The following is a 25,545-nucleotide window of genomic DNA, read 5'->3' on the forward strand; positions in this document are numbered from 1 at the left end:
CTTTCTATCTTGTCCCAATAGAAAGTTATACTTATATATAAGATGTTATAAATAAACTCCCATTCTATCCTATGGAACAGATAGACCTTCAATAGTGAAAAACGAAATACACTGTATTTCAGTATCAGGACATGCTACACACATCAGTACATGTCCTACCTTTCAAATACACTGCACCCTGCCCACAGGGTACCTTGGGCCTACCTTAGGTGTGACTCAAATGTAAGACAAGGGAAGGTTAGGGCCTGGCAAGTGGGTGCACTTGCCAGGTCGACATGGCAGTAGAGACTGCGAGCTGACACTACAGTGGCAGGTCTGGGACCCCTTTGAAGGGCTGCTTGTGTGGCTGGCACAATCAGTGCTGCAGGCCCATTAGCAGCATTTGACTTACAGGCCATGGGCACACATAGTGCATTGTAGTAGGGACTTAGCAGTAAGTCAAACAAGCCAGTCATGGAAACACCAATCCATATTCACAATTTACAGAGGGAGCACTTACACTTTGGCACTGATCAGCAGTCAAAGTGCCCTAAAGCATCTGGTGAGCAGTCAAAATATCGAAAATAAAATATCTACCTACACTAATATCGAGTTTTAAATATCGAAGGGACAGAATATCGATGTCAATAATATCTATGGACAGAATATCGACCCTAATGTAAGTATTTTTATATCGATGTTAGTAATATCGAAGTTAGTAATATCGATATCAAAAATATTGATGTTACTAATATTGATGTTACTAATATCGATATTTATATTATTGTTATGTATTTTATTATGTATTTAATATGCATGTGTTATATGTTTTTTGTTAAGTGTTCTACTGGTTTTAAAATATATGTATACCATTATTATATGTTAATAATGGTTTTTTAAGTCAACTTTGTGTTTTAGTACTGTAGCGGGTTGTGGGTTTATAGGGGAATAGGGTGGGAAGTAATTTAGGAATTATAAATTAATTTTAATTAATTTTTCCGTTTAAGTTCTGTAGCGGGTTGTGGGTTTATAGGGGAATAGGGTGGGAAGTAATTTAATTGTAATTACGTAATAATTTATTTTCATTTATTGGTATTGATAATTATATTATTGTTAATTAAGTATTAATTGGTAATGAATTTTTATTAATTGGTAATTAGTTTTTCTTAATTGATTAATTGATAATTATGTTAAGTGTATTATTTTATTATTGGAGTGTGTTGTGCATTTATAGGGGAATAGTGTTGGAAGTAATTGAAATCTAATTAAGTAATTAATAAGGTGCCGATTCCGACCCATTAAAAATATTCCCCGTACAATCAATCAATCAATCAATCAATCAATCAATCAAGCATTTATATAGCGTGCTACTCACCCGGAGGGTCTCAAGGCGCTGGTGGGGGAGGGGTTCATTACTGCTCGAAAAGCCAGGTCTTGAGTTGCTTCCTGAAGGAGAGATGGTCCTTGGTCAGCCGAAGGTGGATGGGGAGGGAGTTCCAGGTCTTGGCTGCCAGGTAGGAGAAGGATCTTCCTCCGGTGGTGGCTCTGCGGATGCGTGGTACGGCGGCGAGGGCGAGGCTGGTCGACCGTAGCTGGCGGGTGGGCGTGTAGAAGGTCAGGCGGTTGTTGAGGTACTTGGGGCCCAGGTCGTGGAGAGCCTTGTGTGCGTGGGTGAGGAGTCTGAACGTGATCCTCTTGCTGACGGGTAGCCAGTGCAGGTCTCTCAGGTGGCTGGAGATGTGGCTGTGTCGGGGGATGTCCAGGATGAGTCGTGCGGAGGCGTTCTGGATGCGTTGGAGTCTTTTCTGAAGTTTGGCTGTGGTTCCGGCGTAGAGGGTGTTCCCGTAGTCCAGTCGGCTGGTGACGAGTGCCTGGGTGACCGTCTTCCTGGTTTCGGTGGGGATCCATCGGAAGATCTTACGGAGCATGCGTAGGGTGTTGAAGCATGATGATGAGATGGCGTTGACTTGTCTGGTCATTGAGAGGGAGGAGTCCAGTATGAAGCCCAGGTTGCGTGCGTGGTCTGTTGGCTTGGGAGTGGCGCCCAGGGCAGGGGGCCACCAGGAGTCGTCCCAGGCGGAGGGCGATGATCCCAGAATGAGGACTTCCGTCCTGTCTGAGTTCAGTTTCAGGTGGCTATTCTTCATCCATTTGGCGACACTAAAGCACTTTCATTGGTTATGCTTAAATTGGGTAAAATAAGCAGGATTTTATTCCATAGATGGTGGTTTTAAGAATAGGCCTGGGTGGTGAACTTCGCTCAGTTTGCGGAGTTTGCGGAGCTTTCTGCACTCCGCACTCTGGGAACTCCGTGGAGTGCAGAAAACTTCGCTTCGCGTAGTGCAGCGGAGTATTTTCCCTACTCACGATCGCGAACTGATCGCGAGCTGCAGCTCGGGTAGCATTTCTATCTCAGAGCAGCAGAAATACCAGCACAAACTGCAGTTTGCACTTCACTCCGCCACTCGTGGAACTGTGCTGAGTTTTTTTGTAACTTTGCGGAGTTCCGCGCAGCAAACTCCACGAACTACGCCCAGGTCGGTTTAAGAATTGGATCGCAAATATGTGACACATGACTCACGTTACCTTTTTTTCCTTCCTACCTGGGTTGAGTTTTACTGAAGCAAAACCCGGGAATTCCAATTGATTGATAATGGATTTTTACTGGATGATGCTTTATTGGTGATAATCTTGTGTTGTATTGTAAGCTTTAATTAACTGAACAATAAAGAAACACATTACCTTACATATCCTTTCATTTGCCCTGCCCTAATCCATTCACTCATGCTGCTTTACTGACCTCACCTCTCTCCCACCATCCTCTTGTATTTTAACCCCTGTGTCAATGCTTCCGCTGTTGTCACTGTAGTTTGCTTCTTTTTGATTCTACCCTGGCCCTCCGCCTTGCTTGTCATTTATTTATGCTTACCCTTAGCTTCACTCCCTAGGTAACTATCTTTGAAGCACCACAAAACCCTTGAAGCTCTGTTTCTCTGCTCAATGTGCAAGAGCTCTTTTCTCCCCAGTGTCCCACGCTGCGCAGGTTAGATTTGTAATCACACAATACTGACAGTTTCTGATACAGCACTTGTTGCTGCATAGAGCTGTCCATGTATAACTATAAACTGCACTCATTTTATCAACATCATCAAGAGGAAAGGGTGAACCAGTTTGCAAGTATTAGACCTGCGTCCTGCAGTCAGATCTCTGCAGCGGCCGCATTAACCTTGTATGTAGATCAACCAGATTTTCGGTAAAGTAGACATTCTAAAAATGTGTGCTAGAGTCCATTTTTGGGTTCACAGAAAGTGTTTAGCCATGTAGTTTGTGATGCCAGATACTGCAACATGTTTTGAAAAGAAACATGTTTTGTCATGTTTTATGAAAGGGTTTCCATAAGTGGGTGAGGTGGGTTAGGTAGAAATTAGGTAAAATGTCCCAGTGTTTGAGAAGCATGTTTCTTGTTCTTTTTCAATGTGCAGACCCACAAAGTGCTTTCGATTTGATGTAATGTGGTATGAAAAAACACATATAATGAATCCAAATTCATTATTATTAGAAGTAGACTCAAATTTGAATTTTATGGCAAGGCAAGGACGCCAATATTATGCAGTTACCTCCTCATTGCCACACATACAGCAGCAACTACTGGAAACAATGCCTTAAGAATTAGAACTTTTCCAACATTCTAATGAATACATAAGTCACAAGCAAGCAGCCATCTTCCTTCTTTATTGCTGCTCATGCATCAGATAAGTACACTGTGTGTTTACTTAAGACTTTGATGTATGTGAATGATAAAGGTTTAAAGAGGTGAGAGTGGTTTATAACTAACTAGGGAATGACCAATAGTATGGATTGTTGGGTTTGGCATTATAAAGTACTAATGATTGATTGTGTTCAGGAAAGTTGAAAGATAAACTGTTTGAATCTAATAATTTAATGTAAATGGAAAACAGATTTAGGTTAAATGTTAATAGGGATTAAATATCTGCCAAAAGGTAGATGCTCGGATGTATTATAATTACAGCAAGCATTTCAGGAAACGCAGTCTTCAGTGTAACAGATAATGTGAAGTTGTGGAGATTTGTTGATTATATGACGTAGTGTGAATTAAATCACCGGGAATTTTGGCATTATTTAATTTACAATAGTGTCACTTCTTCAGATTTGTCTGACTTAAGTAGCGCAGCAGTTTTAATTGCATGATTACGCAAGATGGATTTCCAAAGTCAGTCGTGTGAGCATAGGGTTTGTAAAATGTTGTCATTTCCACAGCACAGGCGGTAAAGTGAGCCATGTACAGAACATGGAAGGTTGAAGTGGGGGCATGCACTCAGCAGCGCGTGTGTCAGCGCGAGCCGTTTGAGCTTGAGAAGGTCATAGTAACATACTTGAGTGGGAAACATCCTTTACCACGATGGCGTTACAACGAGGAACATTTACTACGCAACACTTACCTCGTAGACGTCTTCACCACGCGTTCTTCTTCCACGATCGTCTTTACCACGCAAGTCTTCTTCCATCTTCATCGTCTTCTACGTTCCTACGTCCTGCGTTAACGTCAGTAGTGTAGTCCTTTTTTACTTTCTAAGGTGTGTTTTCAGCTTGTCGAAGACGTGAGTTAAAGGCAAAAATAAGAAAGAAAGGGGGCTTGGGGTGGTCTCCCACCAATAAAAAGAGAAAAAAATAAATAAATAACGTGGGGAAGTAGAGGAAATCGACGTCGTTTTAAGTGAAAGGAAATGACGTATAACGTCAGTCATGAAGGAAGAACGAAGAGACGTCGTGAAGAGGTAAGGGAAATAAAAATTAAAAATATATATATATTAATTGAGGGTAACGGGCAGGGGTAATTATAAAAAGTATTGGGGGAAGGGTACAGGGGAGGGGTATAACCTTTACCAAGAGTATTCCATTACCAAGCAAGTATGCGTGGTAAAGGAACATTAGTGGTAAATATTATGCGAGGAAAAATCATTCCGTTGTAACGCATGCGTGGTAAAGGCATGCGTTGCAACGGAATTCGTTGTAACGACATACATTCTACTTGAGTCAGGTAGCCAGAAAAGAATTTAAGTGATGTCGGCTGAGCATGCCTCACAAAAACACGTTTAAGGAGAATAAATTTAAGAAAGAAAAACAGTTTAAGAGTAGTGCTCTTTGAGGAAATTTAGAAGTATTGGCATATTGGGCTTCCCGTAGCAGTGAGAGAAGTTTTATTTTAGATTGGTCTTTTACAGCTGTTTTTACAGGGTTTAATGTCAGCCTACTTTGGAGAGAGATTGGAATTTTTGTTTTCCAGTCAGGCACATCATAGTCAGTCAGTGTTAATGATCAGCTGGTAGTAGAGGTGTATATTGGGAACTGTAGGTGAATTTCAAAGTTTTTGTAGGAAATTACAAAAAGCTGTTATGAGGGAGATGAATACGGTTGTAGAAATGAGTTTATATTGATAATTGTATGGAAAGGGTGCTTCCTAAAGTCAGAAATAGGGAGTCTTGTATAGTAGAGGAAGGTTTGTAGACTGTAGAGGAGGTAGAGATTGAGGCATCAGGTCCAAATGTCGGTTGTAAAGCCACGCACAAAAGTAAGCATATAGAGGGTAAAGAAGTGGCTAAAAAGGTTAAGGACTGTGAGGCACCTCAGACCAAAAGGAAAAGGACAACTCATTTGGAGTCGAATGAAAGAGTGGCTATAATGGCCCAGAAAGGAAATCACAAAGCGGTTGCTTGTGATAAACGTCATCAAGTGGAGATGTTCTGATAAGTTGTTCCTCAGAGTTTGAGGATTTTGAGATAGAGGAGTTGGATGTTAAAAAAGGAAGGAATGATCTGAATGAGAAAGAAGAGTGGTTGATTGATCCGTTGGGAGAAAGCATGTTTAATCCACATTTAATTCAGCAACGTCTGTCCCCTAAATGGACACCACAGAGCATGTTGCGCAATGTGTGCAGTATAGGTTAAGGCTGGAAATGCATAAAGAGGCACACAAAAGATTGTGCTCAGAGTGTCCAAGGCCTTCTTTCGAAGACAAAATTCCATATACCCCTGAGTTGGAGTGCAAGGATGTTGGCCTTTTTTAATAGGTCGGGTAGAGACCCAAGATAGGGGTTAGACAAAGTATAAAATGCCAGAATAGGCTTCTTGATGTTTTCGGACCAATGACAAAAAGTTTTGAAACATGTGATGAATCATATGTGAATGGAGTAAAGTTGAATGTTGAAGAGCTCAGACAGTGGGTGCAAAGGGTGGTTTGCCTGCTGGGCAACACAAATGCAGCTCTGTGTGTAAAGAGGATAAGGAGTATCCTCATGAAAATTTATCCTAAACTTGCAGAGTTGGCAAATATGGAGGCTGGTGTGGAGGCCAAACGTATTTTGTTTAGAGAGGAGTTTGTGAAAATACATTCCCAAATATGTTGATGCTTTCAATTCTATACAAAAAGTACAGAGAGAGATGTGCAAAGTTTTTGGCATTGCCGGGAGAGTGCAGGGTCTGTTGCCTAGCCGCGGATATGGAATCCCAAGAGCTTCATTCTCACAAGGCTTCAGACCCTTCAGCGGATAGTACAATCAGGGTATTTTCCCCAGAGATAAAGAGGAAGATCCACTAAGGGTGAAAGGACAAGAGGATCGCAAGGTATGTTTGCAAAAAGGCCCTTTATGTATCCCACTAAAGCTGGGTGGCAGACTCGCTCACTTTGTTGCCAATTGGAGGGAGATAACATCAGATCAATGGGTGATTCAGATAGTGCTAGGTTACAAAATACAGTTTGTAAAGGTACTCCTGCACGAAACTTTTCTATGACCTTTACGTTTTTCAGAGGAGTCAATGAAACGGATAGATCAGGAGGTGAAAGCTCAATTAGGGAAGGGAGCAATAGAGAGATGCGTGAAGAATTCAAATGTATTTGTAAGCAATATATTTTTGGTAAAAAAGAAGGACAAAGGGATGAGACATGTAATAAACTTAAGGGAACTAAATGATTGTGTGCAATACAATCATTTCAAGAAGGAGGGAAACATTCTGTTATGAGATCTTTTGAGGAAAGGAGAATGGCTGTCAAAGATGCATACTTATATATTCCAATTTTTCTGAAAGATAGGGATTATCTAAGGTTTCAATGGAAAGGGAAGATGTGGAGGTTCATTTGGCTTCCATTCAGGTTGACTTCAGCACCATGGTGTTTTACCAAGATGTTGTGACCTGTGATGGCATGGTTGAGGTCAAGAGGTGTGGGTCTGATTATTTACTTGGACGATGAGTTAATAATGGCGGAGTCAAAAGAGTTGGCTTCAGAACAGAGTTGGCAGTTTTGATTCTAGAGGCTCTGGGATTTGAAGTGAACAGAGAGACATGTCTTGTCTGGAGCCAAACCAGAGATGATTTTTTTAGGTTTTCAGATTCAGACATTGGACTGTGTGTTGACACTAACAGCAGAGAAGGTGAATAGAATTCACAGGGAGATAAGGAAGGTCCTGGAGAGCAGTTACATTTCTCTGAGTCAGTTGGCGAGAATGTTATGTTCACTTTCGGCCTCTACTCAGGTGATATTTCCAGCTCCACTTCTTTATCAGGCTCTGCAGAGGTTAAAGACTCAGCATCTAAGAAGGGGACTGAAGTATTCCCAAGTGATTCGGTTGACTTTGGATGCAAAAGAGAAGTTGGAATGGTGGAAAGAGAATATGGATGCATGGAATGGGAGAGCATTTTTGGTGTAGCTCCAGAAATGGTAATAGAATAGGATGCCAGTCTTCAAGGCTTGGAGGTGAGATGTGGCCTAGAGACAACCAGAAGAAAATGGGCACTTCAAGAGAAGAAGATGCATATCAATTATCTGTAGTTGTTAGCAGGGTCATTTACAGTGAAGAGTTTTGTACAGAACAGTGTAAAGTGCTGCGTGTTGCAGAGGATGGACAATTTGTCATCAGTAAGGTATGTGAATCGGTTGGGAGGTCCACCGTCGAAGACGCTGGCAGAATTGGCAAATAACTTTTTGCATTTTTTCCCAGGTCAGAACATAATGGTTCAAGTACAGAATTTCCGGGCTCAGCAATTATTTGGCAGATTGGAAAACAAGAAATCTCTGGGATACGTGTGATTGGATGTTGAAACGGGAAGTGTTCAGGGTATTAGAGATGAAATAGGGAACATTTCAAATGGATCTTTTTGCAAGAAGCTTGAATGCACAACTGAAAGATTTCTGCAGTTGGAAGCCAGATCCAGAGGTGAGCGCAGTGGATTTATTTCTGCAGAATTGGAGTAAGAAGTGCAATTAAGTGTTTCCTCCTTTCTCATTGATGGAGAGGGTATTGATGAAGGTGAGAGGGGAGCAGGCAGATCTGTTGCTAGTAGCTCCATTTTGGCTCATGCAGGTGTGGAATCCAGATTTGATGAGCTTGTTGGTGGATGATCCGTTGCTACTAACAGGTTGTGCAAGATTATTGATGAATCCAGCAGGAGAATGTCACAAGTCAGTTCAGAATGGTTAGATGCAGCTGATGGCATGGATGATTTCAGGCGTGTATGGCAAGTGTCAGGATTATCGCATGAGGCTTCAAAACTCATCAAGGGGTCTTGGACTTTGGGTACAACAAAGGCATACAGACTAGCATGGAAAATGTGGGTTTGCTAGTGTACTGAAAGTAATTTGGATTCCATATCGGCATGTGTGGTGAATGTGGCAAATTAATTAACATGAGTGTTTTAGGAGGAAAATAATACAGTTTTGTGAATTTGAGTGGATCAGCTTTTTAGGCGGGACATGAGTTGGTGAATAGGATTCCGTTAGGTCAGGTGGACGCTGTGAAATGATTGATCAGAAGTATGCGGTTGGAGGTTCCCCCGGGACCAAAGTATACATCTTAATGGGATGTGGATAAGGTGTTGAATGAGATGTCTGCATAGAATGAAAATGAATGCTTGAACTTAATGGATTTAACATTAAAGGTTACTATGCTTCTTTGTTTAGTATTGTTTTGGAGAGTATCAGATGTGAGAGCTTTAGAGGTCTCAAATAGGTGTTATGTGCCAGAAGGCGTTTGCTTTTACATTAATGAAAGAACAAAATCCATATCACAAACAATTGTTTTACCCAAATATGGAGGGGAATAACAAGTTGTGTGTGGTAAAATGTTTGACGAAAGATAAGTAAAGAACTGTGAGATTGAGAGATGAAAGGGATTCTCAATTATTGAATTCATTTAGATTTTCACATAAGGCAGTGGCAAGTCCAACTTTAGCAAGGGGGGTCAAACTGGTTATGTCAAAAGGAGGTGTAGATATTTCAAAGTATGGGGCACTTTCGGCAAGAGGTGCTATGGCTTCAAAGGCTTATTTGGTGGGTAGAAGTCTTTCTAGGATTCTTCCGGCAGCTGATTGGTCTTCAGATTCAATGTTTAAAAAAGTTTTATTTTAAACCAATTGAAAGTGCATCTTTGAATGTTGTGAAAAGACTTTGAACATGCATAATTTTGGCCTCCGTGACTTGCCATAAAATTCAGATTTTCCACAGCTGGGTGGGAAGAAAATCATAATTTTATTAAAGACAGGAGACTAATATTTTCCCTCCCAGATAACCCTCCCTTAATAATTCTTATTTTGCATTTCAGGAAGTATATAGGAAGAAAATGAGGATTTTAAGGATGTTAGATAACAGGGACCAAGGAAGTTTCATCACTGTTAGTTTGGTAGAAACAGCTGGATCCGATTTGTTTACAGCAAAAGAAGGAAGATGGCTGCTTGCTGGGGACTTAAATATTCATTGGAATTTTGAAAAAGTTCTAATTCTAAAGGTGTTTGTTCTAGTAGTTGGTGCTGTGTGTGTGTGTGGCAATAAAAAGATACATGCATAATATTAGCCTCTTTGGGGCATATTATCAAGCATGGCGTTAAAATTATCGCCGCTTTAGCGGCATAAAACTGCCGCTAAAGCGCCGATAATGGGCTTGATAATATGCCGCAGAGAATTCCAATAGAAGCCCATGTTGACACCAGAACATGGGCTTCTATGGGAATTCTCAAGGGCATATTTTCAAGCCCATTATCGCCGCTTTAGCAGCAGTTTTCTGCCGCTATAGCGGCGATAATTTTAACGCAGTTTCTTGATAATATGCCCCTATGTTTTTAATAAAATCATGATTTTCTTCCCACCCAGCCTTGAAACATTTGAATTATTTCTGAAGAGTCTGCTTGTTTTCTAGTAGGGATTGATGAAATGTGCACAGAAAAATCACACTGTGCAATCTTCTACGTGGCACGATGATGCTACTTTGTTTACTAGTGTTGTGAAATCGTACAACTGATGCTTTTATCACTCCTTAAAATCGCACTTGTCTAATTTGTAATGTGACCGGTTCTGAGGGGCAAAGATTACACACAGTACACCAGAGCTACCCTCGAATAAATATAAGCACAAAAGTATCAGCATCTTTCAAGAGATGGATACATTTGTGTATAGATTATGTAAGAAGAAAAAGGGAAACAATAACAGGTGTCTATCTCATTTTACTAGTGGTAGCGCTGAATGTGAATTAGGCATTGACATGAAATGCATTCATCAGCATCAAAATTATATTAACTATTACAGACGACGACATTAACTTGAAAGCTATATCTGGTTGTCGGCATGTTTGTGAGCGTTGCTCTATGAAGAGATAAAATTACATTTATCAGCTAGCTGTTCTCCTAGAGCTCGAGCCACTCACTTAGCTATTATTGGTCCCCTGGTGCCACCATGAGGCCGTTGTGCGGTACAGCAAGTCAATTACAAACGTTTCTTTTGTGTGGTGTCGATGGTGGGCAGAGATAGGTATCACTACCACTTGACTGGGTTCATTAGAGTTCAGCCTAATTGTCTGATTCGTTGCATGTGTAGATACCCTTATTGACACATTCGATTGTGGTGATGTACCTATAGTGGAAAGTTCCGGAAGTTTAAGAAATTCTTCAGCGTCAGCGAATCTCATAATCAGTGACCGACAGCATTCCTCTGAAATGCAATAGCATGTATTTAGTGGTTGTCAGCATTCTATCAAAATCCTGCCGTTAATTCACATACATTTGTGATCTAATCTTTTATAGCATTTACCTCCATGAGAAATATTAAATCGTTCTGAAATACTTCTGGAGGCAGTTCTTGAATGCAGGGCCGGACTGGCCATAGCGGGCACCGGGTAATCCCTGGGTGCGCTGCACGGGTGGGGGCCGGTTTTGGGTCCCTGGGGGCCGGTTTTGTTACAGGGCCGTTTTTGCAACATAGCTGCAAAATCGACCCTGTAACAAAATCGGCCGAAAACCGGCCCTGTCAAAAAGCTTGGCGGCACCCTCAAGCCCCGGGGGGCCAGCCAAGCACTTTGCCAGGGCCGGTTTTGATTCCCAGTCCGGCCCTGCTTGAATGTCGGGATTCTAGTGAAGTCACCTTCAAGGTATCGATAGTAAAGGATGGAGAAGAAAATGAGCTTTGGAGAGAGAAAAAGTGTGTCTGAGAGAGATATTCACGCACCAAACCTTGTATGACCAGTGCACCGAAACAGCAAAGAAGCAGCTGCTTCGTTGTATATGAAGTAGATATAAATGCTTTCAGCAGGAAATGATGCCCCATCACCTTCTCAAGGGTCCTCTTCCCTGAATAATTGCTCGTGAGAGGTGGTCAGACTTAGTCACCCCACCAACTAAAAAAAGATAAAGGGGCAGATTTACAAGCCCCTTGTGCCACCTTTGCGTCACTTTTAAAATGGGAAAAGTGACGCAAAAGTGGCACAAGGGGCTTGTAAATCTGCCCCTAAGAATCCGCCCATATCCTCCACTTCCAGGGCCTCATTTATGAGGCCCCCTGCGCCGTCGGAACGTCACTTTTGTGACGTTCCATGCAGTAGAAGCTCCTGGAGGGAGTGCTGCGGGGCTGTGGGATGGGGCGGGGGATGGAACCAATAAACACAGGGGGGCAGATTTATTAGCCCCTTGCGCCACTTTTGCGCCACTTTTCCCATGTTAAAAGTGACGCAAAAAGTGGCGCAAGGGGCTCATAAATCTGCCCCAGGGGACCCCTAGAAGTTTAATACAGGTAGAGATTCAGGGGAACAAATGAGTTCAACACGAAAAAATATACTCTACCCTTTATATTAGAAAAAGTACAATGTATCAAGAATTTAAATACAGGCTAGAGACACTCTGATAGAAACGAACACAGAATATATATACACATATATAACTTCTTTTTTTATACAAATTTTATTTCGCTTGTTTTGTTATTTCAAAATATACAAATCATACTTTATACATTTAATGAATTCCATGCAACAAGGAAAGAGAGAACAGGTTCCCAATAAGAAAAAGAAGGCTAATCACACATACATTCATTCACATCCAAAAAAGACATTCATACAGAATCACACATATGCACTGTTCATACTAGTGCAAACTGACAGCACTGAAAGGTCCCACCCTGGGCAGGGTGGGGGTTAGTAAACTCTGGCTCACGGCGGAACGGAGGTAAGTACATAAATAAATAAATAAAACGTATTTCATTGCGCGCGCTGAAACACCAAATGGCGATGCAGCGTTCACGCAATGAAATTTGTTTTCTTTATTTATCTATTTACATTACTCCGGTCGGCTGTGAGCCGGATTTTACTACCCCTCACCCTGTTCCTCCCCCGCCCACCAACCCACAGAACTCCCTCCAGGAGCCGCTACTGGTTCCATGGCGTAGGAGCCTGCTCCATATTTACAAGGCAGCACTAAGCCACTTTTTTTGGCTTAATGCTACCTTATAAATATTGTCCCCTTTAACGCAGTTTTCTGCGTTAAAGGGGCATGCAATGGGTGTTGCTGGGGGCGTTCCCACCAACATCCATGGCATTTTGACAATACCTCAGATTTACAAGAAATCGTAAATCTGAGGCAGCGCCAAAAACATATGCCTCCAAGGGGAGGCGTAGGCACTACAAGGAGAAATATCTTTATTTCTCCTCATTTTTCCTTTTTCTATGTGTGCTGCACTGTGCAGCAAAGGAAAAAGCCTATTGATATTGTTTTGTGCAGGAAGGTTTCCCTTCCTGCACAAAAACAATCATCCCCTCAATGCAAGCACCCTTGCACCATGGTGCAAAGGTGTCTGCGTTGGCCCACGGCAGCCTATTGTGTGCCCTTTTCTTTAACTGTAGGGCAGCGCAGCAGGAAGGCCCTCGGCGCTGCCCTACAGTAAAATCTCATAAATTAGGCCCCCTCTTTTTGGTTGTGTCCCAGGACACACACAATTGGTTAGGCAACAAAAGTAGTCTTTCTGCAGCTGGGCAGATTGCCGACCGGAGTGGTTGATCTCCCTGTTCAAGGTGCATGGTGTGTGGTTTTGTCGACTGAGTGGGAGAGTGGTAGGGCTTAAGCATGCATGTTTAGCGTCTTCTGGTTTGCAGCAGCAGGGAGCCTGGGAAAACGCAGAAAGAGCACAGGCAGTGGAGCGCCTCAGAGCCAGCCCTGCCAAATACCACGCATCAAGGGTCAAATTAACGCATTTCAGTGCTGGTCTCCATCACCGCACTAAAATGTATTAATCATGTATATATAGTGCCCCAGACCACCTGCAATGATGAGTGCTAGAGAGCAGCTGCATAATTGATAACTAAAGCTTTCCATGCAGCTCGCTGAAATCAGCATTCTCCACATTCTGCTGACTCTGATGAATTAAAAAAATTATCCTCTCATTTTTTCTGAGATTGTGCGGGACCAGTGGTCTGTGCTCAAGGCAAGGTCACTGATGGACCTGGCCCTTTCTGCATGGTCAACCCCAAATGTTTTGCCTTCACCCCCCCCCCCCCCCCTTTTTCATGACTTCGTTTTAACTGGCTCTAGTAGTCTGGGCACTTTACCACTGCTAACCAGTGCTAAAGTGCACTTGTTCCCTCTCTAAAACATGGTATAATTGGTTTATATCTGTTTGGCATATTTAATTTACTTATAAGACCCTAGGAAAGTGCACTACATGTGTCCCGGGACTGTAAATTAAATGCTACTAGTGGGCCTACATGTGTTTATGAACAAGGGAACCCAAAGGTATATAAGGGACAAGGAGTACTATTACTTATGAAGGAGCGGGTGGTCCCTCACTGCAAATTCAGTCAATGATGAACATAGAAGGAAAATAAATTCTATGTCAGCGGAAATCACATGAAATGATACAGGTATTTATTAAATCTTGAAATGATAAAAGTGGGAAACGAAAAGGAAACGAAAAAATTAACATAGTTCAGACATTTTATAAGTGACTGTACAGATAATGAACAAATCATGTCACCAATGCTAGCATTATTAAATGAATAACATTTGCGATAATCATGGTAATCTATGTCTACAACGTTTCAATCCCTCTTTCTAATATAGAGATCATCATCAGGACTCAATGGTGTATGCCTGAGACATAAAAATTGCCTGCAAAAAGTAGGAGTTTGCAGGGGAAAAGGAAAACAGAGCATGTTATATCAAAGAGAAGGAAAAGAGAGAGGGAATAAAAGGAAGGAAGGAAAAGGGGAAAAGGAGAAAAATGAATTAATAATCGTATAAGACAAAATGTAAGGTCACGACCTCTCATTCCATGCACATACGTGATTTAATGTTGTGCATCATACTGTAACGAAAAAGTGGGACAGTAAATTAATAATGATATCAGCCAAGTAGAAGGCAATGACTTCTCACTCCATGCACGTACGTGATTCGGTGTAATGCATTACATTTTGAATCAGGTAATGCAAGGGACGTGCCAAGGAAACCAAGTGAAAGAAGGGAGTGTCGGACGTTTCTTGAAAAAGCAATAGGCTTTATTCAGGAAATTTGTGACTTCAAGCAACCTAAGCACCAAAAGGGGGCTATCCAATTAGTAGAGGTACCTCAATAAACTCTATATGGGGTGTTAGACCTGGCATCTTTGGCGTGGTTTCCCCTGACTTTTTGCCTCTACCTCCTGTATTTTTGAAGCTCTGCTGGATTTTGTTTTTGCTGGTTTGGATGCTTTGGGCACTTTGCCACTGCTGATCAGTGTCAAAGTGCAAGTGCTCCCTAGGTAAATTGTTATTGTAATTGGTTATCCATGATTGACATATTTGTTTCACCTTTTCACCTGTCACCCTCTAGTAAAGTGCACTGAGTGTGCCAGGGCTGGTTATTCAAACGCTACTAGTGGGCCTGCAGCACTGATTGTGCCACCCACAGGAGTAGCCCTAAAATGGTGTCACAGGCCTGCCACTGCAGTGCCTGGGTGCAGTTGCTAACTGCCATGCTGACCTGACCAGTGTCCACACTGGCCAGGCCTAACCCTTCCCTTTCTGAACACATTGGACACCCCTATGGAAGGCCCTAGGTACCCCCCTGGGCAGGGTGCAGTGTATGTGAAAGGTAGAGCATGTATTGGTGTAGGTGACATGCTCTGGTAGTGAATTACAGCCATTTTCGTTTTTCACTATTGAAAGGCGATCTTGCCCATAGGAGATAATGGGGAATGCTGAGTATAATGTTTACCTGCATATCTTCCCATAGGAGCAAGATAGAAATTCCCCTGTAGATGGGTGGGAGGAGTAGCACCTGGGCCTGAATTGGGCTGTGTCTGCCCTCCACAATGCTGGCTCCACCCCCTGCTGGGCGGCTGACAAGCCTGCCCCTCTCTCTCAAAGGAAAGAAGAAACCAAGTAAGCAGAGTGCTCCAGGACTGGCCAGAACTGGTTCTGACTAGGCCACGGCCCCTCTGCCTTCAGAGGACAAAGGATTTTGGGGTATAAGTATTGGGACCCAGACTACAGAAATTTAGATCATCCTGGAATCAAGAAGGAACCTCTGCCAAAGAGAAAGCTGGAAGACTGAAGAGGAAGGACTGTTCTGCTGTGTGTTTGTGGGCTGACCTGCAGTTGCTTTGCTGCCAAGGAGAGGGGAAGGACTTTACTGTGGTGGTGTCCCCTTGCTTGAAGAGATCTCCAAGGGCCTCAGAAGAGCTGGTCTCCTGTTAAGAAGTCCCAGGAACAAAAGGACTTCACCCCCAGCTTCCCCCTGAATTCTGCTGAGTGATTTCTGCCCTTCCTAGAGTGCTTGATCCAATTGTGGGGCCTCTGGAAGTTGTGCCTGCTGTTGGGAAGCTGACCAAGAAGAAAGAAGCAAAGGATCTACACTTTTTCACGCACAGCCGGCTTAGCGAGAAAATTTCTGTCGCTCCACTCGTTAGCGGGCAGAATTTTAATCGCTGCGAACTTCGTCGCAGAGCCTGCCGCCGCTGGGTGAGATCATCGCAGAGCGGCCAAGATCATCGCACCGCTCGTTAGCGTGCCGAATTTTATCGCTGCGAACATCGTCGCAGAGCCAGCCAAAATCATCAAACCGCTCGTTAGTGGGCAGAATTTTATCGCTGCGAATATCGGCGCAGAGCCAACCCAGATCATCGCTGCTGAAATTGTCGCCCCGCTCATTAGCGGGACGAATTTTGTCGCTTCGTGGCTTAGCGAGTAAATTTCTACCGGATAAGCTACGCCTTGGAATCCATACAAGTATCGCCTCACTCCCCATACAGACCGGATTCGTCGCCCACGCCCGCTGCGTGCAGCGGGGTTGCCGCCTCGCCTCCCCAGGGTCTCAGGACTGACGCTGTTGCTTTTTTTTCGACGCCTGAGCGGCGCTAAGAGCTTTTATCGCATCACCAGGTACTGATGGTTAAAATTGACGCTAAGGTGAATGATTTTGTCGCTATGCTAAGAACTCTTTTTGAAATCATATTCTTGAACGGTGTATGTTGGATTTTTGCCGTTTTGGTCTTGTGTAGTTTATATAAAAGTACTTTATTTATTTACACTGGTGTGGAGTCCATTTGTGGTGTTTTCACTGTGTTACTGTGAGTGTTGGTACAAAGACTTTACACATTGCCTTTGATAAGCCTGTCTGCTCGTGCCAAGCTACCAAGGGGGTGAGCAGGGGTTATCTAAAGAATGTATCCCCCTTACCCTGACTAGAAGCAAGGGTCCCTATTTGGACAGTGGTACCTACCTCTGCCAACTAGAGACCCCAGATCTAACATTGGTGGTCAGCGGTGAGGATTTGAACTTGTATTTGTACTTGACCCACAGTAATTGGTGTACATCACTAGTTTAAGTGCAGACCACTACGCAACCACATACTGTATTTTTGGTTCTATTTCTGAATAACTCTTCAAGAGCATCATGTCTCAGAAGGCAACAAGTGAGAGGGCAGATTTGGAGTTTTACATTGAGGAACTGTATTCATACAAAGCTGAAGAGCTCAAGCAATTCTGCAAAGACCTTGGTTGCCCTGTGAAAAGCGGATCTAGAAAGGATGTGCTACAGAAAGCCTTGAAGGCCTGGTGGGAGGCCCAAGATGGAAATAATGCAAATAGGGGGGATGGTTTTGAACCCCACGATTTGCCTGTGAGTAACCCAGGCTCAAGACCTGGCAGCAACCATTCCAGTAGGGGTCTCACTCCAGAGGAGTTGGAGGAGAATCAAAGAGTGAGAAACCATGAATTGGAAATAATGAGAATGAAAATGAGGCAATTAGAAGTAGAGAAAGAAAAGGCGGTGGAGGAGAAGAAATTGCTTCTGGCTCATGAGTTGAGCATGAGAGAACTGGATATCAAGGCCAAGCAGGCGGAGTCCGGTTCCAATGGTGGCAGCGCACAGCCAGTGCAGGGGGGCAAAGTATATATCCCCAAGGATTTGGTACAGAATTATCATAGGAGTGAGGATATCTATGCCTGGTTTACCTCGTATGAGATTGCATTGAGAATGAATAGTGTGCCTGAACAGCATTAGGGGGCGGGCCTGTGGAAACATTTTGAAGCTTCTGGGAGGAGTGCCCTAGAGTAGGGGTGTGCGGAATTTGCTTAGTCGCCCTACGCAAAGCTCCGCGAAACGGTAAAAAATCTCCGCGAGCACGCAAAAGTTCCGCGAAGCTGCGGATTGCAGAATTTTTGGTAATTCCGCGTTCTCCACGGGACGCAAAATTACCCAAATTCCGCAAATTCTGTGAGCGAAACGGAATTTACTGCCCAGGCCTACTCTAGAGCCCTTAGAATTAGCAGGTACCATGACCTATCCCAATATGAAGGAGGCCCTATGTCTCAGGTATGGACTTACTCCAGAACAGTATAGACTGCAGTTTAGGAACTCCAAGAAGAAAGAGTCTGAGACTTGGATGGAGTGTGTGAATCTGCACCCACGTGCACTAGAAGGTTGGATGAAGGGCAGCAAAGTAACTGATTATAAGGGGTTGTTGCATTTAATTAGTTGGGAGCACTTGAGTAGTCTATGTGTTCCAGAGCTGCGCCAGCATGTTTTAGACAGCAAGCTGATGGACCCCATTGAGCTTGCTAAGGAGGCGGACCGCTGGACCAGTACCAGGGTCCACAGAGGAATTGTGGGTACCATAGCCAAAGGTGGGCAGGGTCCCCAGCAAAAGAGTGGGGGGCAAGGGTAACCAAAAGGAGTTCTCTCAAGGGCCCCAAAACAGTTCCCAGGGGAAGGAATCCCAACCCCCCAAGCCCAATCCGACCTGGCCCCCTAGGGGCAGGCGGGACCCCAGGGGCCCACCTACCTGCTATCACTGCAACAAGGTGGGACACATTGCCCCTAAGTGCCCCAAGAAACCTCCAGCACCCACTGGTGCTCCTAAACCGGGTTTAGTGAGTGTAGCTTTGGGGGAGGATTTAATTTCTAGTGAAGGGGCGGAACCAGCAGTTATGACCCTTGTCTCTTTAGGAGACCAGGAAACCTACCTGCCCGATAACACTAAGAAATACGGGCAGTGGGTGACCATCAATGGGAGGAGGGTGGAGGCTCTGAGAGACACAGGAGCCAGCGTGACATCCGTGAGGTGTCAGTGGGTGTCTGAAGAGCAGGTCATTCCCAATGTGCTTCACCCAGTGGTTGCAGCTGACAACTCGGTGCGCCTCTGTAAGGTGGCGCAAGTTCCCTTTGAGTGGAGCGGGGTCTGAGGTCTCTTGAAGGTTGTTGTGAGTCTATCCATGCCTGTAGACTGTCTGCTAGGTAATGACCTGGAGAGTTCCCCATGGAAGGAGGTGGAACGCCAGGCTCACATGGAGATGTTGGGTTTGCCTGAGTGGATCTGTGTGACCACTCGGTCTATGGCAGCCAGTAGGGGTGATTCAGCAGACCTGGAGCCTGAAAACAGTGGCCCAGGAACCTGCCCAGAGAGGAAGGAGCAGAGGGCGTGGGAAACCAGCCCCCACCGTTCCCACAGTCCAGGAAGGAGCAGAACCTGAGGGGGATGCCCTGGAACCTACAGGGGAACAGGTGGCCAAACTGGGAGATCTACCTGAGCTGACCCATTGGCAGCAAGAGGGTGGCCCCTTCAGGGAGGAGTTCTGCAAGGTGCAGAAGGAATGCCCTTCTCACATTGGTGTGCGGCAGCAGGCTGCAGACCAGGCAGCAGGTGGAGAGTCCAAGGATCATCTAATTTACTGGGAAGATGGGTTAATTTATAGTGAGCCTAAGGTCGCTGAGCCCGGTGCAGCCTGTGTGCTGGTGGTACCCGAGGACTTCAGGACCTTCCTAATGGGTCTGGCTCATGACGTGCCTCTCGCAGGACATCTGGGGAAAGACAACACCTTCCAAAGGCTTGTCACCCACTTCTTCTGGCCCCAGATGAAGAAGCACATTGGTACATTCTATAGGACTTGCCATACTTGTCAGGCAAGTGGTAAGAGCGGAGGAAAGTGCAAGGCACCCCTCCAACCCTTTCCTGTGGTGAGCACCCCTTTCGAGCGGGTGGGCATCGACATTGTGGGGCCCCTGGACCCCAAGACAGCCTCAGGCAACAGGTTCATCCTCGTCTTAGTGGACCATGCCACTCGGTACCCGGAAGCTGTCCCTCTCAGGACAATCACAGCACCCGTGGTGGTCCGTGCATTGATGGGGATCTTTTCCCGTGTGGGGTTCCCCAGAGAGGTGGTCTCCGACCGGGGTACCAACTTCCTCTCTAGGTACATGAAGTCTCTGTGGGAGGAGTGTGGGGTAACTTTTAAGTTCACCACACCTTACCACCCTCAAGGAAACGGGTTGGTTGAAAGGTTCAACCAAACTCTGAAAGGTATGATTATGGGCCTAGCGGAGCCCATGAGACGGAAGTGGGATGTCTTTTTACCATGCCTGTTGTTTGCCTACAGGGAGGTGCCTCAGAAGTCCTTAGGGTTCAGTCCCTTTGAGCTTCTGTATGGCCACCCTGTAGAGGACCTCTCACTCTGGTGAAGGAGGGGTGGGAGAAATACCCCGGGAAAACCCCCCATGATGTGTTCAGCTATATGCTGGCCTTCCGCAACCAGACACTGTGCTTCAGGAAGCTCGCCCAAGAGAACCTAGAAGCCAGCCAGGAAGAAATGAAAAGATGGTACGACCAGAATACCACTCTGGTCGAATTTCAACCTGGGCAGAAAGTGTGAGTGATGGCGCCAGTGGAGCCTTGCGCGCTCCAAGACAAGTGGACTAGGCCATATGAGGTGGTGGAGCGCAAGAGCGAAGTAACCTACCTGGTTAACTTGCAGACTCCCAGGCAGCCCCTGAGAGTCTTACATGTGAACCACCTCAAACCCCACTTCGGGAGGTCTGATGTTACCATGCTCTTGGCTACAGATGCTGGAATGGAGGAGGACAGTGACCCTCTTCCTGACCTCCTGGCAGCCAAGGAGCAGGACCGGTCAGTGGATGGTGTGGTCCTCTCACCCACCCTGACCCTAGAACAGCAGAGGGACTGTCGGCAGGTAATGGGTCAGTTCTCCTCCCTGTTCTCCCTGACCCCAGGTGTCACCAACTGGTGCGTCCATGATGTGGACACTGGAGATAGTCTACCTGTAAAGCAGAAATTCTACAGGGTAGCTGACAAGGTCAGGGCCAGCATCAAGGAAGAGGTTTCCAAGATGTTGGCGCTAGGGGTAATTGAGCCCTCCAGCAGCCCCTGGGCAAGCCCAGTGGTCTTAGTTCCAAAAGCTGCTGCGCCCGGTGCCACCCCAGAACTCCGGTTTTGTGTGGACTACCGTGGGCTCAATGCGGTCAACAAGACTGATGCATACCCCATCTCCAGAGCTGATGAGCTCGTGGATCGGTTGGGAGCTGCCCAGTACCTCAGTACGTTTGATTTAACATCTGGGTACTGGCAGATTGCCTTAACTGAGGGGGCCAAAGAGAGGTCTGCGTTTTCAACGCCAGAGGGGCACTTCCAGTTCTGAGTTATGCCCTTTGGGTTGAAGAACGCCCCTGCCAAATTCTAGAGACTGGTCAACCAGGTACTGTCCGGGCTGGAGGAATTCAGCGCCGCATACCTGGATGACATTGCTGTGTTCAGCTCCACGTGGGAGGAACACTTGCAGCACCTCTGTGAAGTGTTGAAGGCTCTGCAAAGGGCAGGCCTCACTATCAAGGCAGTAAGTGCCAGATAGGGCAGGGTTCTGTGGTGTACTTGGGACACCAGGTAGGGAGCGGCCAGGTGGCGCCCATCCAAGCGAAGATTGATACCATCCTGGCTTGGGAGCCCCCCAAGACTCAGACAGAGGTGAGAGCCTTCCTAGGACTCACCGGGTATTATCGCCGATTTGTCAAGGGATATGGCACCATTGTTGCCCCCTTGACGGAGCTGACTTCAAGGAGGCAGCCCCGGAGAGTGAATTGGACCGATGCCTGTCAAACTGCTTTTGATGCCCTGAAAACTGCCATGTGCACGGCACCGGTGCTCAAGACGCCTGATTTCTCCAGTGAGTTTGTAGTGCAGACAGACGCTTCAGAGCATGGTGTGGGAGCGGTACTCTCACAGATCAAAGACGAGGGCTTGGATCAACCTGTAGCTTTCATTAGTAGGAGGCTACTTCCCAGGGAACAGAGGTGGAGTGCGATTGAAAGGGAAGCTTTTGCTGTGGTCTGGGCTCTGAAGAAGCTGAGGCTCTACTTGTTTGGGACTCACTTCCGGGTTCAGACAGACCACAGGCCCCTCAGATGGTTAATGCAGATGAGGGGTGAGAACCCAAAACTGTTGAGGTGGTCCATCTCCCTACAGGGAATGGACTTTACGGTGGAACACCGTCCCGGTACAGAACACGCCAACGCTGATGGTCTTTCCAGGTTTTTCCGCCTTAGCGATGAGAACTCCCAAGAGGGTGGGTAGTTATCCCCACTTTCAGCTGGAGAGGACACGTGTTAGACCTGGCATTTTTGGCGTGGTTTCCCCTGACTTTTTGCCTCTACCTCCTGTATTTTTGACGCTATGCTGGATTTCGTTTTTGCTGGTTTAGATGCTTTGGGCACTTTGCCACTACCGATCAGTGTCAAAGTGCAAGTGCTCCCTAGGTAAATTGTTATTGTAATTGGTTATCCATGATTGACATATTTGTTTCACCTGTCAGCCTCTAGTAAAGTGCACTGAGTGTGCCAGGGCTGGTGATTCAAATGCTACTAGTGGGCCTGCAGCACTGATTGTGCCACCCACAGGAGTAGCCCTAAAATGGTGTCACAGACCTGCCACTGCAGTGCCTGGGTGCAGTTGCTAACTGCCATGCTGACCTGACCAGTGTCCACACTGGCAAGGCCTAACACTTCCCTTTCTGTACACATTGGACACCCCTATGGAAGGCCCTAGGTACCCCTCTGGGCAGGGTGCAGTGTATGTGAAAGGTAGAGCATGTATTGGTGTAGGAGACATGCTCTGGTAGTGAATTACACCCATTTTCGTTTTTCACTATTGAAAGGCTATCGTGCCCATAGGCTATAATGGGGAATGCTGAGTATAATGTTCACCTGCATATCTTCCCATAGGAGCAAGATAGAAAGCTAAAGTCTGGTATCCCTGAATTCAGAATTTAATAACACATCTTTTAGGAAGGATGTTTTTTAAATCCTGTGTGTGCAAACAGCACTTTTAGAAGGTGGCTGTTTTCCTTTTCTGCCCTTTCTGTGTGCCTTGGCCTGTTTGTGAATTGACTGTCTGGTTTGTGAGTGGCAGGGACAGGGGTGGCTCCCAGAGGCTGCATGTGTCAGCCCAGGGCTGAATAGGGAAATTCCCCTGTAGATGGGTGGGAGGAGTAGCACCTGGGCCTGAATAGGGCTGTGTCTGCCCTCCACAATGCTGGCTCCACCCCCTGCTGGGCGGCTGACGACCCTGCCCCTCTCTCTCAAAGGAAAGAAGAAACCAAGTAAACAGAGTGCTCCAGGACTGGCCAGAACTGGTTCTGACTAGGCCATGGCCCCTCTGCCTTCAGAGGACAAAGGATTTTGGGGTATAAGTATTGGGACCCAGACTACAGAAAATGAGATCATCCTGGAATCAAGAAGGAACCTCTGCCAAGGAGAAAGCTGGAAGACTGAAGAGGAAGGACTGTCCTGCTGTGTGTTTGTGGGCTGACCTGCAGTTGCTTTGCTGCCCAGGAGAGGGGAAGGACTTTGCTGTGGCTGTGTCCCCTTGCTTTAAGAGATCTCCAAGGGCCTGAGAAGAGCTGGCCTCCCATTAAGAAGTCCCAGGAACAAAAGGACTTCACCCCCAGCTTCCCCCTGAACTCTGCTGAGTGAGTTCTGCCCTTCCTAGAGTGCTTGATCCAATTGTGGGGCCTCTGGAAGTTGTGCTTGCTGTTGGGAAGATGACCAAGAAGAAAGAAGCAAAGGATCTACACTTTTTCACGCACAGCCGGCTTAGCGAGAAAATTTCCGTCGCTCCGCTCGTTAGCGGGCAGAATTTTATCGCTGCGAACTTCGTCGCAGAGCCTGCAGCCACTGGGTGAGATCGTCGCAGAGCCAGCCAAGATCATCACACCACTCGTTAGCGTGCTGAATTTTATCGCTGCGAACATTGTTGCAGAGCCAGCCAAAATCATCGCACCGCTCGTTAGCGGGCAGAATTTTATCGCTGCGAATATCGTCGCAGGGCCAACTCAGATCATCGCTGCTGAAATTGTCGCCCTGCTCGTTAGCGGGCCGAATTTTGGCGCATCGTTCCTTACCGAGTAAATTTCAATCGGAAAAGCTACGCCTTGGAATCCATACAAGTATCGCCTCACTCCCCATACAGACCGGATTTGTCGCCCACGCCTGCTGCGTGCAGCGGGGTTGCCGCCTCGCCTCCCCGGGGGTCTCAGGACGGATGCTGTTGCTTGTTTTTCGATGCCTGAGCGCCGCTAAGAACTTTTATCGCATCACCAGGTACTGTTGGCTAAAATTGACGCTTAGGTGAAGGATTTTGTCGCTAAGCTAAGAACTCTTTTTGAAACCATATTCTTGAACGGTGTATGTTGGATTTTTGTTGTTTTGGTCTTGTGTAGTTTATATAAAAGTACTTTATTTATCTACACTGGTGTGGAGTCCATTTGTGGTGTTTTCACTGTGTTACTGTGAGTGTTGGTACAAATACTTTACACATTGCCTTTGATAAGCCTGTCAGCTCGTGCCAAGCTACCAAGGGGGTGAGCAGGGGTTATCTAAAGAGTGTATCCCCCTTACCCTGACTAGAAGCAAGGGTCCCTATTTGGACAGTGGTACCTACCTCTGCCAACTAGAGACCCCCCGGATCTAACATGGGGCTTTTCCAAAGTTCACCAACTTCTCTCCTCTCTTAAATCAGCAAATCTCTACCATTATTGCAGCCACTAAATCAGGCCCACATATGGACCATTATCCTCCAAAATCATAAACTTGGCCTGAGCTAAAGTGCAATTGGCTTGAGCTACTGTGGCAATTGGCCTGAGCTACTGTGGCAATTGGCCTGACCACCATTTTTATTTTCGGTACCATGCTGGAATCAGGTCACTTTTCCTTCCTTTGGCAAGAAGCATCTATCCACCCCCTACTGAAAAAGTCTAATCAAAATCCCAAAGATCCAAGCAACTATCAACACATTTTTCGCATACCCCTTCCTACTAAAGCAATAGACAAGGTGATGAACCAGCAAATAGCACAATTTCTATCTGATAACCAGTTGATAGACACTACACAATTTGAGTTCAGAAGCGGTCATAGTACCGAAACATCCCTGATCAAATCTACTGAAGAGATCACAGCAATAGTTGATGAGGGTGGTAGTGTGGCGCTCGTACTCCTGATCATATCGGCACCTTAGATTTGGCTGACCACAAGATCTTGGTCGACCATCTCCAGAAGGTCGGTATCAATGGGGCAGCCCTGGCGTTGTTAAAACAGTGCTTTCTGATAGGAAACAATTGGTGGCAATGGGTCCTTATTTATCAAAACCGTTTAGTCTGCCATGTGGGATTCCGCAGAGATCCACACTCAGTCCAACCTTGTTCAATATATATAAAACCCTTGGACACGCTGATGAGATCATTTGAGCTGGATCTTACTTCATATGCCGATGACACCCAAATTGTGGTCGCAAGCCCTCTCCCAATAACTCAGCAGGTGCTACTTTCCACAACTGTATGGCAGCAATTGGCAAATAGGTGTACTTAAACTGTTTGAAACTTAATTCAGGTAAGACAAAGGTCATCCTGTTTGGGGTTTTGCGAACTCCAGTGAGCAAAGTCAGTGGTAATGGATAGTAAATTGGCTTTTGGGCTGCAGGTTAAAGCAGT

This window comes from Triturus cristatus, chromosome 7 (genome assembly GCF_964204655.1).
Source record: "Triturus cristatus chromosome 7, aTriCri1.1, whole genome shotgun sequence".
NCBI lineage: Eukaryota > Metazoa > Chordata > Amphibia > Caudata > Salamandridae > Triturus > Triturus cristatus.